General features: G+C 44.1%; 1 protein-coding gene across 1 annotated transcript in view; it reads right to left on the bottom strand.

The window, feature by feature from the left end:
* Positions 1 to 7,985: 7,985 nt before the first annotated feature.
* Positions 7,986 to 17,621, bottom strand: part of LHFPL3 (LHFPL tetraspan subfamily member 3) — a 261,929-nt gene continuing 252,293 nt past the window's right edge. The window contains exon 4 of the mRNA XM_032180570.1: positions 7,986 to 8,003. The gene's annotated coding sequence lies outside the window, so the exon portion shown is untranslated. The remainder of the gene's footprint in view (positions 8,004 to 17,621) is intronic.

The following is a 17,621-nucleotide window of genomic DNA, read 5'->3' as shown; positions in this document are numbered from 1 at the left end:
CATCAGCCTGTGACTGATCAAAGACATGTTTAATGTCTTGTACTTCCCACGGTCTGACAGCCTCTGGGATTTATAAAAACAGCAGTGGAAGGAGACACGATTTTTCATATGGTTGCATGACTGGTTGTGGAATACTGTCCATTCATACGTGTCTTCTAAGCTTCACAAGAGATCTGCACGTCGTCTACAATCACCACACAAAGAATGTGTAAAACAGAACTGGTATGATTATCGCACCCATTAACTGGCCCTTGCTTTCATTCTCCACCTTTCTCTGTGATAGCTCCAATCTCTTAATGGTTTGCTGCTGCACAATGGGGTGCAGAACAGGCTCTAAAAAATAATGATCAAGCAAGAAAATGAAGAGAAGCATACCCTGTACCTGTAAGTTACTGCACAGCTGGCAAGTTATTCTTGCTTAGTACCTGAGGTAACACCTAGGAAAGCAGCATATATTCTACAGAGACTCGGGGTAGCTCGGAAGCTCTTAAGCATTTGGATATAAGCATGCTTCCTGCATACTTCTTTACTTATCCTGTGCAAAGAGAACTAAAACACAGCATTTTCAGGATTAGGCCTTTGGGAAAACTAATGTAGGACCTTCTGCTATGCAGATAGCTCCTCAACAGAGGCTGCTGAAGGGAGGTTTTTGTCTCTGTTATCAGTCTTATATTTTGCCCTCTTTTTACCTCTCCTGAAAACTGCTCAAGTTTGCCTTTCATTGTGTCAGTCTCCCCTCTTCTATTACTTGCCTGCTTTACTTGTGGTTTTGGCTTGTGTTTTTTGTAATTGCTCACAGCAGAGTTAGGTCAGTTTTCATAGCAGTTTCCAGCACAGCATACAGCACAGAAGGAGGTTTTTCCACCAGTGAAATGGCTGCAGATCATCGTCCTGGGCAAGAGCAGCAGGAACTTATCCTAGGACAGGATATGAAAACACCGCAGTTAGCTGGAATTGCTGAGAAAATGAGGTTAACACAGCACACTTCTCCCTGTACCTCCTTGTGAGACATCTAGAAACTTTTGGAAAGTTACGGGCTACAGTTGAGAGGGCTGAGAAATCCAGAGAAGCGTGCAGAGCTAAAAAGAAGTGTAACACCCTGAGAAGATGAAGAATTATCAGTACATCTCATTGATGAAAGGGAGTCTCCCATCAGGCAGCTCCTCCACTGACATGTTGGGACAGGTGACTCAGCTCAGCAGTGGAGAAAAATGTCCCCAGTGCTGCTTTCCTGGAAGCACCCTCACCTGCAGGTTTCTCATTCAAGACCATTTGCTTATGAAAACTGACCAGTTCACAGATCCTGGGGTGGCAAAGCTGCAGGCAGATTTCACTCTCACTGATGAGGATGCAAAGCTGCGAGCAAGCTTAATAAGGCCTCTGATGAGTTTTCCAGTGTAACTACACCAGTAATTGTCAAGATCTATTAAGTAAATAAAGGTTGGTTGTTCTCAGTCCTGAAGTACTGTTGCACAAGGTTGTAATCATCCTATCTTATCGGGAATGAAATGCATGAGGCATATTAAAGGAGGCAGTGTTTGCTATTCACTGGTGATTTGTTACAAATAAAAGCTTTCAGAAATAGCACAAGAGAGGTCTGGCAGCAGTCAACTGACCTGTAATTCAAAGATTGAGGCAATATTTAGAGAAAGGAAGCAGAGCATAGCAGAACAGAGCCTGGTAATTCCCTTGAGCTTAACTGGAACTCGAGCCTACTATCACATGTGCAGCTGAGACCCCGAGAATCTCCTGCAAACAGTGCAGGTTTGTACTGAATTTCATCCTTCTGGGAAAAGAAGAGATGTATATTTCCAATAGAGCAGTTTTACAAGCAGCATTTTTTCTTCCTTTGAAAGATACCAACCTTGTCAATAGCCCAAGGTCTCCTTCTTATCTATAGACTTTCTTTCAGGTTTTCTATTATCATTTTATTAAGGGCACTCTAGCTAGAAAAATCAATTGTTGCAGGGAGTGGCTCGGTTATTGAGATACTAGGGCCACATGCTTAACACCTGTAAGGAAATTTTGCCCAATTCTAGCAGCACAAACCAGTGTGAAGCCTGGTTTGAAATGCTTAGCGTTCCTAGAAGTCATCTGATAGCATGTGGCAGGGAGCTGAAAGAAGGCACATCCTACCAGGTACCTGCTAGAATAGACCCAGCTGGCAACCACGGTGTAGGAGAGGCTGTCTGGAGTCAGCACCTGAATGCTGCCCTCCCACGTGGAACAGGAAATTGTAGAGCATCTGGAGTATCTGCTGTGTTCGTTGTCAGCTTTTCAATCTCCTGAAGAAGATAAAACAAAGGCAGTGACACAACGGGTTCGTGGGTCCCTCCGCTGGCAGTTTGAGCACTGTTCTGCGTGTGGGAGGGTGGAGTAGCAGCGTGATTAAAGTGTCCCACTGTGCTGCCAGATGTGCAAGTTTATGTCTTAATTTGTTATTAGCCCCCGACCAACCCAGGTGAAAGACGTCTTTTGGGACTAGTGAAGTCTCCAGTTAAATCCAGGGACGCCAGATGGTGTATTAACCTCTTCCTGCTAGGATGTGGTTAACTGCAGAAGTGGAAGTGTCTTAGCCACGTTCACCTGGTGACTACAGCGAACTAGCAAACCTCTGAACTGTTCTGCCTGGATTCACTCAAACGTCTGTGTTGGTACAGAAAAATAGATCTGACCCCACGTATCATTAGGATGTTGCCTAACTTCCCAGGACTCTTACATTAAAACTATGAACATGTCAACAGTTCCAGAGTGAGGCACAAACCAGGCTGATTTGCTAGTTGTGTGACTGCGAAGGCCCGTTCTCACTTCCTGGCTGTGACACACATACCTTGGGGAGTATCGGATTTATGCACATGGTAGGATATCAGCATGCATTGATTAAGTATATTTAGGTTTTTGATTCCTATTGCCTAAGAGAAATTTCAGCCTGTCCTTTTGAAATTTCTTGGCACTGCTTGGATGCAAGAATTATTTATTAGGGAGACTTTAAAGTAGAATAAAATAAGAAATCCTATGAGAAAAATTTCTGTTTGTTTCTTACGTTTTCTCCACCCTTCCCTCATGCCGGACTATTCCATGTGCTTAAAAGGAAAATCTTTTCCAAACCCTTCCAGTCTAAAATATCATCAAATGGAGCAAAAGGAAACAGAACTTGCCCCAGAAGCGTTCCCACCCTGGAATGTTTTAGATGCTCCAGCCCCAGAGCTTTGGCTACAGAGAAAGTCTGAGCAGCAAGATGTCCATGCCGTCTGTGGAGGGGTGGATCAGAGAGCATCCCATGCCTCGGGCACTGCAGGGAACTATCTAGCAGAGCAGAACCCATCCTGCGATGTGATGACGTGGGGACTCGTGTGCCAATACCAGCTCACAGGCTTCTTTCTTATTCTCTGTCCCTGCTTACCCATTTCCATCCCATGGGGCACCATACTTGTGGCTGGGCAAATTCAATTCTCTACAGGCTGCACTGAAGCCTAGAACATTTTTGGGGCAGGGTGGGGTTGTCCTTCAAAGCCAGAGAAGCTCAACGCTGATCTTATTTACAGCACAACCCCACAAGTTGTTGCATGCAGGTGACTGACTTCACCCATCAATAGTGAGCTTGCCTGGTGTGCTGAAGAAGTTCCTGGAGCTGAGACTCCAGGCATGCCATGAAAGACTCTGCTCTGGCTGCAGTTCCTAAATAACTGGTGCACTGTGGGGCAAAGCAAGGGGGCTGTGATCCCTTCAGCCAGTATTGCTGCTTAAGCCCTGTATTATCAAATCACAACCTGAGATTGAATGGAGATGACCTGGGGCACATTGTTTGCTCTGAGTCATTGCTGCACACTGCAGGGCTTGGAGGCAAGATCAAGAGAGAGAGCAACATCCAGCTTTGAAGTGTGTCGGGCCTTAACTGCAGTTCAGTGCTCTCAAGACTGAGGGGATGTATTAGGATTCCTGGAAAATTTAATATCAGCAAATGTAGTGTCTCTGTGCTCCAGAGCAACTGAGGGAACGTAGGGATGTTTTAGATGGTAAATTGTCCGAGCTCCAGCAAAGCTGCTCAGTGGATGTACTGTGTCACCACTTATCTTGGGATAACGCTGTCTCAACACTGTGTGTAGTAATGGGACTTTGAGGAAAGTTTAAATTCAACAACATAAATATATCCTACTATATATATATCGACAGCCCTACCTTTCTCTTGTACTTGAAAAGGGAGGACACGATGCATTTCAGTTACACAAGACTCGTTAAGATAAAACTATTTCAGGTTTTGTAACTCAAGTCTGGATTTTAAATGATTTGCTAAAAAAAAAGAAGTTAGGCTATTTTTTCTCTAACAAGTCAACTGTGAGGAAAAGCAATTACCTAAATGCTTATTTTTCTATGACATTTATCATTAAAAAGAAAATGAGAGAAACTGCATGCCAACATTTGTTATAATTTCATTAGGATCCAGGTAGATCTAATTTATATGGGGAGTCTGTTTCCAAGATGAGGAGCAAATGAATCTCATCTGACAGACAATTGAGTTACAAAGGCCTCACATTCAAACTCTTCTCCAACAGAATGTAAACAAGACACATCGTTTAATAAGATCAGACGGATAATAAGGGGCTAAATTATGGCAGGACTCATCAGTCAGCAACACATACAGCTAGACCTTCTCTGGTAAAGCTAAAGGCTTAAGTCTATCTTAATATCCCAGCCTCTCTGGGCGGTGGAAATAGGAGTCGGAGAAAGTTTATAAACGATAACAATAATACAACTTGTGCAGCGACTTAGAAAAACTTTAAAGTCTCCCAAGACTTACACATCATGTCCCTGCAGTTTTAGAATACTGCTGTAATTATAAAATCTTACATGAAAAACACAAAGTACTATAGCATCAACTAACATTTGAGACTTAAAAAAGACTGACCGAAACTGCACAAGCAGAACATTCATGTAGCAAAATGGTGAAAGGGCATCCCTGCTAAATGCCTCATGGAAAGTGCTAAGCAAACTGGAATAGTTCCAAAATATGTAGGTGGGATTGCTTTTCACAATGCTGGGATTTACTCCATTATTGTCAGAGTGACTCAGCTGAAATTGTCCACAATATACTAGACATATTTTATTGTCAATATATTTTTTGCTGACCCTTTCCTTTCCATGGCTACATGACCTTAATTCCCCTATGTTTCTAAACCAGTTAGGTCAAGTGGTTCTGATAACACACTGTCCCTATCTAAATATGATATAAACTCATCTGTATATTCAGGAGGGCAGTGTGCCATCGGCTTGTATCAATGTTTTCTTGGTTAACCTGCTGCCAAGAGAAATATACTGCCCTCCCTGCTATTGCAGTGAGTTCTTTATCTTCTTCTGTGTGTAACACTGACAGTTGTTAAATGACCTTGAAGCACAGGAAAGCAACTATTGGGAGCCACCATACTTAATTAAATCAATCAGTCAATGAATCCTGTTTGCCCCTGCGTGGTAGAGCAAATGGACCTTTCTCATGCTAATATGGATTAGGGTTAAATGGGTTTTGCGCAGATAAAAATGCAAGGTTTCCACGCATGTATCTGGAATCTTTATCTGTCACGATGATGTTCCCTGATGCTGTAGTCCACCACTCTTTTTGACAAAAAGCAGTCTATGTTTTCTGCCTTTTTATCTAGAATATTGCTTGCCTTAGATATTGGATCAGGTTTTATTCAACATATCCACTGGAGTTCCTGTAATCTTGATGAAGATTGAAGTCCAACCCAACATATGGAATCGCAATACCTTGCTTTAGAGCAGCCAGCACTGGCTATTTTGGAAGAAGGCTGAAGATCCTTAGAGGACAAATATGAAATATAATATAATCTTGAATTCTGCCTCCATGCCATTTAGTGAGGGACTGGGCTCTAAAGCATAGTGGTTTATACCTCCAGTACTTTTTAATTCTTGCCTAAAATATGTCAAACATCCTCATGACCTGGATCCTAAACTCCACAATAACAATTGACAAGGAGTTGTAGGTTAGCTGAAGGTGTCACCCTCCTCTGCTCTTCCACACCTGCCACTTGCAATTGGCTTGCTTTCAATTTCACATTTTTTCACAGATATCTACCCTAAGCACCTTCCATCTTCCAGTCCTAGCTTCTTACCTCAGCCATGAATGAGATGCCTGTGTGCTAAATGTCCCCCATTCCTCTCTCCTTAACTTCCCAGGAAGAGAAATGCAGGCACATTGGCCAAAAGGGAGATGCTTTGGCCAGGTACTGTGCTGATCAATTTTCACCATTTTTTGCCAGGTACTGTGCAGGTGGGTAATTTTCTTCCATTTTCCCTAAGTCTAGGCACAGCTATCCTTTCTGTGTAGACATAATGCTCTGTATAACTATATATTTTAACATGTAACTTTATTTTCCTGCATTTATCTCCATTTTAACTCATTCATTCTCATATAAATACCTTTCTATTCTCTTTAAGATGAAGTAAAACATACCAATGCTTTTTATTAAGTCTTGTGTATATTGGATATCTTAGAGTGGCAAAAGAGCTGCTTATATTTTATGTTGAAAGAGGGGCATAGATTGAAAAAGTTGTGTAAGCACTCAATTCCTTTAAAAAATCTGTGGGATTTAGGTATAAAAATAGCTCCTGAAGTTCTTGACCACTTTTATAAACACAGGCCCAAATGTCTCCTTGTCAAAGGAAGTGTCTTGAAACTTGGTTCTTCAGTTGTGGATTTGCAAGACAAAACATGAGATTCCAGTTCCTACCACCCTGCTCAAGGATAAGAAGTAGAAGAAGCACTCCCTGGAGCAAGCAGTCAGAAAGAGACAGGACAGAACAGCTAATGCAGAAAGAAACATATAAATTGAACTCCACTTGTGTTAGCAAGTCAAATTTTAGGGACTATGGGGATTATGTGGGGTGCAGGAGAAAAATGAGTAACTGAATTTTGGGTTATGTAAGGAAATAGAATTAGTGAAGATTTATAGGACATTGAATGGCACAAGAGAACTATTGGACCCCAGGCTAACACATTTCAAACTACTCATCTACTGACAGCATGTCATAACCAGACAAGAACAAAACTATAAATAACAGTAGGAAACCTAGGTACATCATGCCAAGACAGTGAGTCAGTGTTAGTCATTTGGTGCTTTTCTTAATAATTGGGGGTTTTGCCCAAATCCCTCTGAAAATCACTCCTCTCCCCCTCTGTAATACCAGGGGGTATTTGGTTTATGTGTATTTTCTTAGTTTTCATGCCATCAGTTTGCCTGCCCATAGCATTTAACAACCTTCTTAGCATCCTTATTAAAAATTAAATCTGTTTATTAAAACAACTTCCCTCAGAAGTTTTTCAGCAAAATGTCTCAGCCCTATGCAAAATGCAATTAGTGTACAGGATGGAAGGCTGCATGGGGACAAGGGAGGACTTGTGATGTTCCAGTGGCCTTAACTCTCTTTGTCTTTATACCTGTGTAATCACTAGTATACAGAAGGATATTTAATAGTGATATGGCAGCATATTTTAGAATCAAAGGTATGCCGTATACAAGGCAGTGAAGACTCAGTCCTTCTTACGTTCCGTGACTATTTTTTAATTTCAGGTTTTTAAAGCACTTCTTTGAAAACTCATACTAACTGATTAAATAGCTATCAAAATAATTAAAAATTTAACCCATAATTATTAAAAGAAGCTTAAGCATTTCATTTTCTCAACATTCAGTGCTTTGAGCATATGTACTTCTGTTAGAAGTAAAGTAGAAATAGCTTGTTTAGAGGATTTTGCTAGAAGACCTATTTACCAACATTGTGCCTTATTTCAAAGGACAAATTGTGCCTCAGCTGGAAACAGACTTTCCTAATGGCTGACTGCTTTCTGCAGGGCTGATGCTCCCTCTTCTGAAAGCAGAGTCACATGCACAGAGAACTGCTAAAGGGACTGAGCAGTGCCCAGAAAGAACACGCAGCAAGATGGACCACTTTCTGATCTGCTGTGGCAGGTCTGCATTCTCAGGCACTTGTTTCTGGAAAAAATAAAACAAAGTGTATGTCAGTAACATACTTTCTGTGCCAGCTGTTTGTCCCAAACATGGAGAAAGCCAGATGGGATATTTTATGTATAGAACTGTGTCTTGTGGCATGGTAAATTTGCTCACACTGATAGATTAAATGGGATTTTTTAAACTCAAATTCATCTGAGAATTCCACAAATAATTTATCTCCATGGGAATCTTTTCTCTGTGTTAGGGACGATGAATTAACAGGTTAACACCCCCCCCCCCCCTTTCCCCCTGCAATTTAGGGTGAAATCTCACCTCTGTTGGCTTCACAGTCCAGTAGGGAAGTAAATCTGAGTGGACAAATGTCCTTTGTCAACACCACTAAACTAAACAGCATCAGGGAGGTTTCTTGGGTAGTGGAGATAAATCATCTTTACCAGCACAGTAGCTTCTGGCCTGGTTTTGGCCTGAGGCAAACATGATCTCCCAAACGATGCTCAAGTATGATTTGGGAATTAAAACGTGCCAGGCCCCATTCCCAGTGGGCAGCCTGGTGAAGCCACAGTGCTTTGGAGGCTGAGACTTCAATAGTAAGGGTGTGGGGCATTCTGTGCCAGAGAATGGTCTCAGACAGGTTTAATTTACTTTAATAAGTTAATTTTAATTTGTATACACAGAGCTATGGAGTGTGGGTAAAACCTCTGAGGGGCAGGGCATGCAGCTGGCTCAGCGCTCCGCCTGCCTCAGAGGGATGCAGTTCTTCTGGCCTTAGTTCTTTAACTCTCTGCTGCTGCACAGGAGTGTCTCAAGCACCCAAATACCCCTCTGCATCCTAGTCACGTAGGCATAGCAAGGCAGCAACAGAGAAGGTGTGAAGGAGGATGACCACTGCAGGAGTCATATCAATAGCAATATGCGAAGACTATCATTATTGCCCTGCACTGCTGGGTTTCCCGAGGAAGTCCCTGCTACCAAACAGCTCTTGGAGGGAAGGGAAACCTTTCAGAAAGGAGCAAGGACTCATGGAGAGACCTGCTGTTCTGTTTCCATCTGCCGGTGGGGACAAGCTGGAAGCCAGGCAACAATGATTGATGAAAGCTGCTTATTAAGCGTGTTTCTGTGTTACGAGCAGGCAGCTGTGTGGGTTGTGTTTCAGCTTTTTCTCTGTGTTGATAAACCAGTCAGCTCTGACTTGCACACACCGACACGATGGAAAAGATGGTGGCAAGGCCTAGGTAAGCACACAAACTATTTGCCAAGGGCAAAACCCCACTCACCACCCTTAACTGCAGGCTTGCAGTGACTGTTCTGAGGCAGGACTGAGAAGCCTGTTGAGGACTGGTGTTTCTTGTGTAAACACCCTCTCACAGACAGGTATTGGGGCTCTGTCAAAAAACAAGATAATTGAAAAGATAAGGTGCTCGCGTGGTCTTGAAAGAGCTGGGTTTGCAAAGAATGCACAGCTTCATTAAGGAGATTTTGCGCGTTAAAGCATGTTTAACCTGGTAAAATTAAAAAGAGGGGTGAGCCCTGATGCCCAGGCAAACACCTGAACTCATCGCACTCCTAAGGCAAGATCTTGGAGCTGACAGAGTTTCTGCTGCAGAAAGCGGCAGAACTGCAAGCTGTGTGCAAAATGCTTTAATTAAACCACAGAGGGGAGCGAGTGAAGGCAGATGTTTCTCGGGAAGGAGAGCATCTCGCCGTGGTTTCTCGCAGGACCTGTCTGAGGCATTTCAGAGGGCGGCGGTTCCTCCAGCCGGGAGCTCTCACCGAGTGCCAGCCCTCAGCGCCTTCCTTCAAAGGAGAAATAAAAATGCAAAAGCGTTACCAAATAAATAAATAAATGAATAAACCAACAAAAACCACTGTATTTAAAACGTGGGGCCCTCAGGCGGAAAGCCCCAGTGAGCAGCTGAGGCTCCCGGGGACGCTTTGAAGGTCAGGAGGGAGCGCGATGTGGGCCTCCCGCCCTGGCAGCCTGCCATGGCCCGCCTCAGCGGGCCCCGCTCCTGCCGGGGCGGGGAGCACAGCCCGCCTGGCTTGGATGTCCCAGCCGCCTCTGTCGAGCCGGTTTTATATATCTTCATTTTTGTTCTTTTAAGTGTTAAATTGATTTAAAGTGAACTTCAAGGAGGCACAGAGAGAGAAAGGGTTCTCGGCAGAAAGCCTGAGAGTTGCTGCTCAGCTGCGTGTTTCTGGCTGTTCCCCGTTGTGGGCAAAAGGGGCATTAGGGGATGCAAGAGGGAGGATTTTGAAGCTAATTATTTACTGGTTTATAGACTTGCGGGTGTTTCAGCCTGGCAGGTTTGATAAGGAAACCTGGAGGTTCAGTGAAAGCAATTAGCACAACTTCTGTGATGTGTTACTGAGTGACTCTGCCATTATTTATTTCCTGTAAAGCGATGGACGACTAAAAAGGGCTTTGTGTTTTCTGTTTGTAGGTGATCTGTATCAGGGTGGATACAGTCAGGAGAAGGATGGCAAGCAGGTCTGGGATCACTACAAAGCCTTTCCCTATGACATTAGGATGACTTGCACTTCTCTCCATCTTGTTCTCTGTCCAGTACATTGTCTCTTGCTTTTATTTTGTGGTTATTAATAATGGTAATGATCCTTGGAGCCAGGTTTGTATTGGTGCTAGCCCTTGTCCCCAGAGAAGGGCAAGCATGCCCTGGGTTGAAAGCATGGCAGACTGGATAGGGAAGGGAACAGACCATGGGGTGGACTTGTACACCAGCCCTGGCAGGCTGACAGGCAGGTGGAGGTGTGCACGCTGTTCACTATTGAAGAAGACAGTGGAAGAAGTAGCAAGGTTGCCTTTGCCTCCACTGGGAGGTTTTCTTTGCAGCTTATATTGCTTCCTGCCAGGCATGAAACCAAATCCCTTTGTATGCAGGAATAATTCAGTCCACCTCAGACCAATTCCAGCCCACTCTGCAAATGAAACATGAGAACTACTAAAAATAATCAGCGACAGGGCAATAAATAAATAATCTGCCACTTTGTCCAGCGAGAAATACTTTCTGACTTGGTCATCCAAAAGTAATTGTCCTTGCTGAAACTGGCTAAGAGATTATCATATCTACAGCGCATAGCTGATCCTTTCTTTGGAAAATATTGGGCTGGATACTTTTTGAGGTCCTTTCCAGATATGATTGTAAGGATAATGCTATAGAAATTACTTGAGAAACCTCTCATTTGTATGGGGAATGTTTGATAATTTTGCCTTTTTTTCTGGAACTTATGAACACTTCAGAAGTTTTCAAGGCCAGTGTTGAATTGTTACAACTCTTGGAAGTAATGTGAAAGAAAAAAGACCAAAGAGCAGAAGAGAAAGCTTATTTTATAAAATGTTTTAGTCTAAGCAAATACTTAAAATCTGTGAGTACCATTACAGCCAGAAAATGTAGTGGAAAGGAAAATTTTACACACAAAATGCTGTTTAGATTGATATTGGGACAACTGGTGTATTTGCGAAGGAGCAAAACCATCTGAAATAAACAGGTGATTCCTCTGAAAGAATACCTATAGTCTTCTGTAAGGGAAATAAAAGACACTTTTAAGTCTTGGGAAATTATTTAACTTAACGTGAAAAACCAAAGATATTCCAAGGACCTCTGGATGGCAGGAAAAAATAAAATTATGACCTCTCAGGACACTATTAACCAGGAAAAATCTACACCAATAAAAACAAGATTGCCACAGGCAGCACTGACCCTAAAGTCAATTTCAACACTTATTCTTAGGGCTTTAATTCAAGAGTTTTCTGAAGCTCGAGTGGACTGAATAATAAAAAAGGGAAAAAAAATTGTCTCTGCACTGTTTCACAATGTGACTGAACCTCAGTTGGGCTAATTCTTTGCAGCTGCCCAAGCAGGAAGGCAGACCTTTCAGGTGTCAAGTTATGGGCAGAACAGGAGAAGGAGTTCTGGCATCCTCACAGACAGGAAACTTCTGGGCAAGGGAGAGCCCAGAAAATGTCGAAGTGATCAGTATTGCTCTCCCACATGGGCTTTGTAAGCACCAAGATAAGATGCACCCAGCAGGAAGGTAGACTGCAGCGATGGGATTCCAACAACCAGGCCATGGGAAGACCTGGCAAAAGATGTGGCCTTACTTCACTCAGCTCACCCAGGATTCAGTTTTAGCTATTTTAGATAGGAACAGAAAGTAGGGGCCTTGATGCACAGTAAAATTAGTGTAGAGGTTAAAAACCTCTTCTGCTCCATAGTCCTGCCAATGTATGTCATTCCTCCCTCTGCCCTCCCTCCCTCATGCTGACTAATCCTCTAATCCTTTGCCATTTGAGCTCTCCTCTTGGTAATTTTATTTTATTTTTTTCTGTTTGAAAATACTTGGAGCCCTTCTGATTTCTTTGCTTTATTGTATTTCCCTTCAAACAAGTGCTCTCTGATAGAGTCTGTCTTTGACACAGCACCTTCCCTTCCCCTAACATGTTCTGTCTCCGAGGGCATAGACCCTCTACTTTTGCACATCTGCCTGGGTGCCTGAGCTCACATGAAACCTGAAACAGTTGAACACTTCTTGTCCATGCCATTCATGCTTGCATATTAAGAAATCTTTTTTTTTTTTTTTAACAAATACAATATATATATCTAAGTGAACTAACTTTTCTGAATGCCATCTTTAGTTTTGTTTCCCAAAACTGTAGATGGTGCAATCAATCAGATGGGATGAATTCAGATTATTAGAGGATATTTGGGGCACTCAAGTGAAAAAAACAAGCAAACAATAATGTCATCCTTAAATGCTCTTCCCCAAGAGGCTGTATCTAAAAATATCCCAAATTGAGACATTATGTCTACTCTGTGCTGTCATGAGTCACATAAAATCTCCAGGAAATCTGAACAGGTATGTGAAATGCAGAGGATTTATATAAATCAGCTTGAAGAGAAAAGCATAAGCCATCTCAGCTGCCACAGAGCTGCTCTCCTGCTGCAGTTTCCTGGGATTCTGCTGAGATAATCTGCCTCCCAATCTTTTCCTTCACTTTGACGGCAACAGGTGAGTAACACTAGCTCAGACGGGGAATGCCCGGCAGCCCTAGCGCTGGCCCATGCCCAAAGCCAGCCCTGGAGAAGGCAAGTTCCCTGTGCGGGAGGGTGGGGTTGTAGGAAGGAGCTGTTATTTCCTCTTTGCTTAGCTGGTTGTTGTTCGGTTTGGAGTGTGAGGCTGAAAAGGGAGAGATTGGGAAAGCAAAGGCTGTTTAGAAATTTCAAGTGCCTTCATGCTCTCAGTGCTTATAAAGGAATGAGCTGGATACTGGTGAGTACCAGCGTGAGCAATCCAGGCTTGCCTGTGCCGTGATGAAGTGTGTGACATGGGAGGTGTGGGGAAAAGGTCAGTGAGCCCTCAGGGATCTGCTGGGGGAACAAAAAAAAACCCTGGCAGAAGAAATATTTAGTTGGGAAAAAGGCATCACCTAGTTAGGAAAAGGACATCAAGTCAAATGTGCCTGCTGGTGGCTGTGGGAAGAGGTTGTCATTTGTTACTGTGAGCAGAGTCACTCCTTTTTTTTTTGAGGGACAGCTGAGACAGAAGCAAATTATATCCCCTCTCAAGCTTGTAGCCTTTCCTAGTTTGCCCTTGTCATGCAGGTGACCTGGAGATTTGCACCATCAATATGGCCTGTCACCAGTCAAGGTCTGTGTTTTATTTCTTAAATGAAAGCAAAACCCTCTCCTTCTTCTCCAGTAAGAGCGAACAGTCCCTCCTCCTCCCAGCAATATGCCTGAATCTTCTGTGCTCGGCTCCAGGGAAGCAATGTCTTCAGGCTGTGGCCCAGGGCCCCATTTGGGAAAGGACCTCACTGAAAACCGTCCTGCTGAAATCTGGTGCAATTCCGATAAAATGGCCCAACCCATCCTGTAAAGATTTCTACTAAAAAAAAATCTTGAAATATTCACAGGGGAAATGACAGGAACTCAGGCCTCCCTTCCCACCCAGGCGAGACACTCCCTGTCTCTTTTTCCCTCCAGCCCACTAAACATGCAAGTATCCCAAGGAAAGGGCAAGGGTTTTAGCAGCAGGAAATCTGAGCCAGAGCCAGCACAAGAGCAGGCTGAGATGGGAGCCTACCCCTGTGCCAGTCTCCAGGGAGGTGAGCACCCCGCTGCTGAGGTGGGATTGCAGCAATGTGTTATACTCCACGCTAAACTCGCTGTGGGAGTATGGAAATGTAGGGTCAAGTTCAGAGATTGCAGTGGCAGAAGAAGGAGGAACAGAGCAATTCCTTTGGCCGGAGTGACATTTCACTTATATATACCAGCTGTAAATCTTATCTGGAATCTCGAGAGGCTTTAATGTGTTTTTTCTCATTTACATTTAAGAGCACATCCAATTAACAGAAACAGCGGCTGAAATGCCTGTTTTATAAGGGGGCAGGGCTGAGCAGGTTAAAAATGTATAGGATTTCAGATTACACTAGTCCCTCTACAGCTCTGCTGTCCCAAGCCACGTATCTCTAATCAGTGGATGAGATATAAAGAGACCACTCTGTTTTTATCAAGGAGGTGAAGCTGTCATGTTTGATTTCTACCTCGTGGTTTGTAGCACGTCAGTTCCTGGTGAGACGTAGGCTGCATCCGGCTTTTGTTTGATGCCTTTGCAAACTGCTGAACTTCACAAGAAGGTAATAAGGCGTGTGCTGTACTAGCTCTGCATGCTCTGTATGCACACAGAGCAGTAATCTGCATGTAGATGACAGACTGGGGAAGCGAAGGTCTTGGGAATTGTGTTCCTAACTCCCTTAGATTCACCTAGGAAAAACAAACAAACAAGCAAAATCCCTTTAATTTGTGGAATTGTACAGACCGGTGGCAGCAGGATGCAAGCGGCAAGTCTGAGAAAACGAGGTGCCCTGAGCAGAGATGTGGCAAGACGTGGTGGCTGCTACAACTCAACCCTCTGCTGAGGTTCCTTCTGGACACTGCCACCACCATCTCCCGCTTTGTCATTTTCACAGACCATCGCCCCTTGTCCTGGGTGGTGGCAGCAGCCAGCAGGGTTGCACAAGCTCCCTGTACCTTTTGCATAGCTCTGAGATTCATAAAGACGTTCCAGACTCCAAAGAAAGTGCAGAAAGCCTGTTCAGCCTGTATGGAGGAGCCGATGTTGCCACGAGGCAGGGAAGGGGCCTAAGAGCTGCCGAGTGATCTGGCCAGTCATGGGAAAAATCGTGGAAAGAAAGAAGCGAGCAGGCTTTGCTCTGGTCTCTGGGAATCTGCAGTCACTCTTGAGCTGTAAACTACTTGTGGCAGGAACTGTCATCCCTGATGAGACACAGTGGGTGGCGTAGGCCACATAAAATACATCTAAACCCCAGTTCAGTCCAGAATGTAAAACTGGCTTAAAGTGAAAACAGATCCAGACTCAGGGAAGGGAAGAGCTTCTTAGACTGCAGACAGTCATCATCTTTGGGGTTTAGCAACTCCCTCGGGGCCCCTGTCAGCGGGTCGTCCTCGCTGCCTTGCCAGAGCCTTCTGCGTGCTCCGACCCGGTGACGCAGCGCCCCGATTTTATTCCTCTGGGCACTGGCCGGAGGCAGTGACAGGCAGCTGCAGCTGGGCTGGGAATGGAAACCTGCTGCTGGCAATGCCCCATGCCGAGTGCCGCTCTGTCTGCGACATTCTCGGTCGGAGTCCGATGAAGACGTTCCCCCTTCTCAGCTGCTCGTCGCTGCTCCAATGCCAGGGCTGCCCTCAGAGCCGCTGTCAGATCAGGGCAGGCTCTGCGGGAACTCGCTAATCCCCTTCAGGAAAGTTCCCGTGGCTTATTGCAAACGCGCGGTTCAAACTGGTTAATCTGACCTGGTCGGTCTGGCTGGCGGGGCCGGCAGGGCCCTGACACACACGCGCTGCCACGGGTGAAGGTCGGCTTCTGCTCAAGGGCGGCAACGAAGAGCAGCTGGTTCTGCTGCTTCCCGGGGAGACATCTGCTTGCAGCCTTCAAAACATTCAGCCCCAAGCCTGTGCAATCCTGGGTTGTTTCCTGTGCAGCTTTTAGTGCTTTTTGTCCTTCCTTAGGTTAAAACAGGACTTCTATTGTTTCTCTGGTGAGGCTAGTAAAAGCTAGGAGGACGTTTGTCTTAAATTGCCCCTTTATATCTAATTATACACCTGGGTAACAAAGCAATTTATCCTAAAGAAGCAGATGGGGGTGAAAATGCGACTGTTTTGGAGTTCTGCAGCACAACTAACAGATGCCATTTTAACCGTGAGCTGTTTTTTTTTTGCTGTAGCACAGTTTATCTTGCTCAGGAGAAATTTCAGGAAGTTGTGCAGAGCAAAAGGGTGCAGCTTGGCTGCTCATTGTTTTCATTTCTCCTCCTCTTATATTACACAGGAAAACAAGGGAGAATATCCTCTCTCTGGGACCCATTCCCATGTTTCTCATGAATGTTCCTGTTCCTGAAATAAAACGTCTATAAAATGAAAACCGAGGGAATAAAAAATACATTGGGGTAAGACCACGTTCAGTGCAGTGCACATACATGTATTTCACAGTGAGCTGAAGTTTATTTCTCTTCATTCCGTAGCATTTAAGTAATGTTGCTAATATCTATACATAACTTTCCATGATGAACAATACCAACCTTGAATCTGAAACTCATTCGCACTCAGGAAGATTCAGCTAAAACTGTGTCTAGTTTCATACAAAACTAATTAAACTTTGGAATACTTTTTTTTTTTTTTTTTTTTTTTCAGCCATTTAATGGTAATTATCCTACACTCACACAACACATTTTATGACAGCTAAAAGCCAGACCACTTTGTGAACCATCTGAGGACACTCACAAATGCACTCTGATTAGTCCCCTGCCTTTGGTTTAAGTTACTTCTCTCCAGCTGTGGCTCCTCTCTTCCATTCCAGCTCCTCTGCTGAAGCTTACATGCTCACAGGAATCATTAGGCTGAATCCTCTGTGCCAGGTCCTGGGTATACTTGTTTTAATTGACAGTTTATGACAATTCAAGACATTTTATATGCTAGTGGCAAACTCCTTTCTGCAAGCCCCGTGACAGGCTTGGCAACCCCTGGCAGTGAGGTGGAGAGAACAGCTAGGGGCAAGCGCTCCTTAAACACAGCAGGAAGGTTTGCTGAAGCCTGTCTGTCTGGGCTGCCTAGATTTTACATGTGGTGATACACAGTCTCTGCACACAAACCATTTTACACAGAAATGCCTTGATCAAGGCCAAACATTGCTTCACTGAAGAAGATACTCAGATCTTCATTTGAATTCTGAAATGGAGGCAGCCCCCCAAGTAAAAACAATGGATGACCCTCCTACTTAAACATTTTTGGCATATGTCTATCTGAATTGCTTCAACTTCCAAATGTATGGAAGGCTTTGTTGTCAGATTAAGAAGCTTCATAGTTAAAGTTATCTCTCTTCCCTTCCATGGATAGCATTTGCAGCTGACTCACCTGCATGAGACTCACCTGATGCAATAGCCCCTCTGCTGTCAGGACCATCCTGAGTATACAGGGAGGTAAAGGTAGGAAATTTGGGATGTTGCAGACAAAAGGATGGGTGCAGTTGTTGTTGCCCTAGATAGATCTGACCTTCCCTGAGATAATTCTTCTATGTAGGGAGCATTGGGCACATTTGGTGTGTGCT

This window comes from Aythya fuligula, chromosome 1 (genome assembly GCF_009819795.1).
Source record: "Aythya fuligula isolate bAytFul2 chromosome 1, bAytFul2.pri, whole genome shotgun sequence".
In the NCBI taxonomy this organism is placed as follows: Eukaryota; Metazoa; Chordata; class Aves; order Anseriformes; family Anatidae; genus Aythya; species Aythya fuligula.
This window is presented reverse-complemented; position numbering and strand designations above follow the sequence as displayed.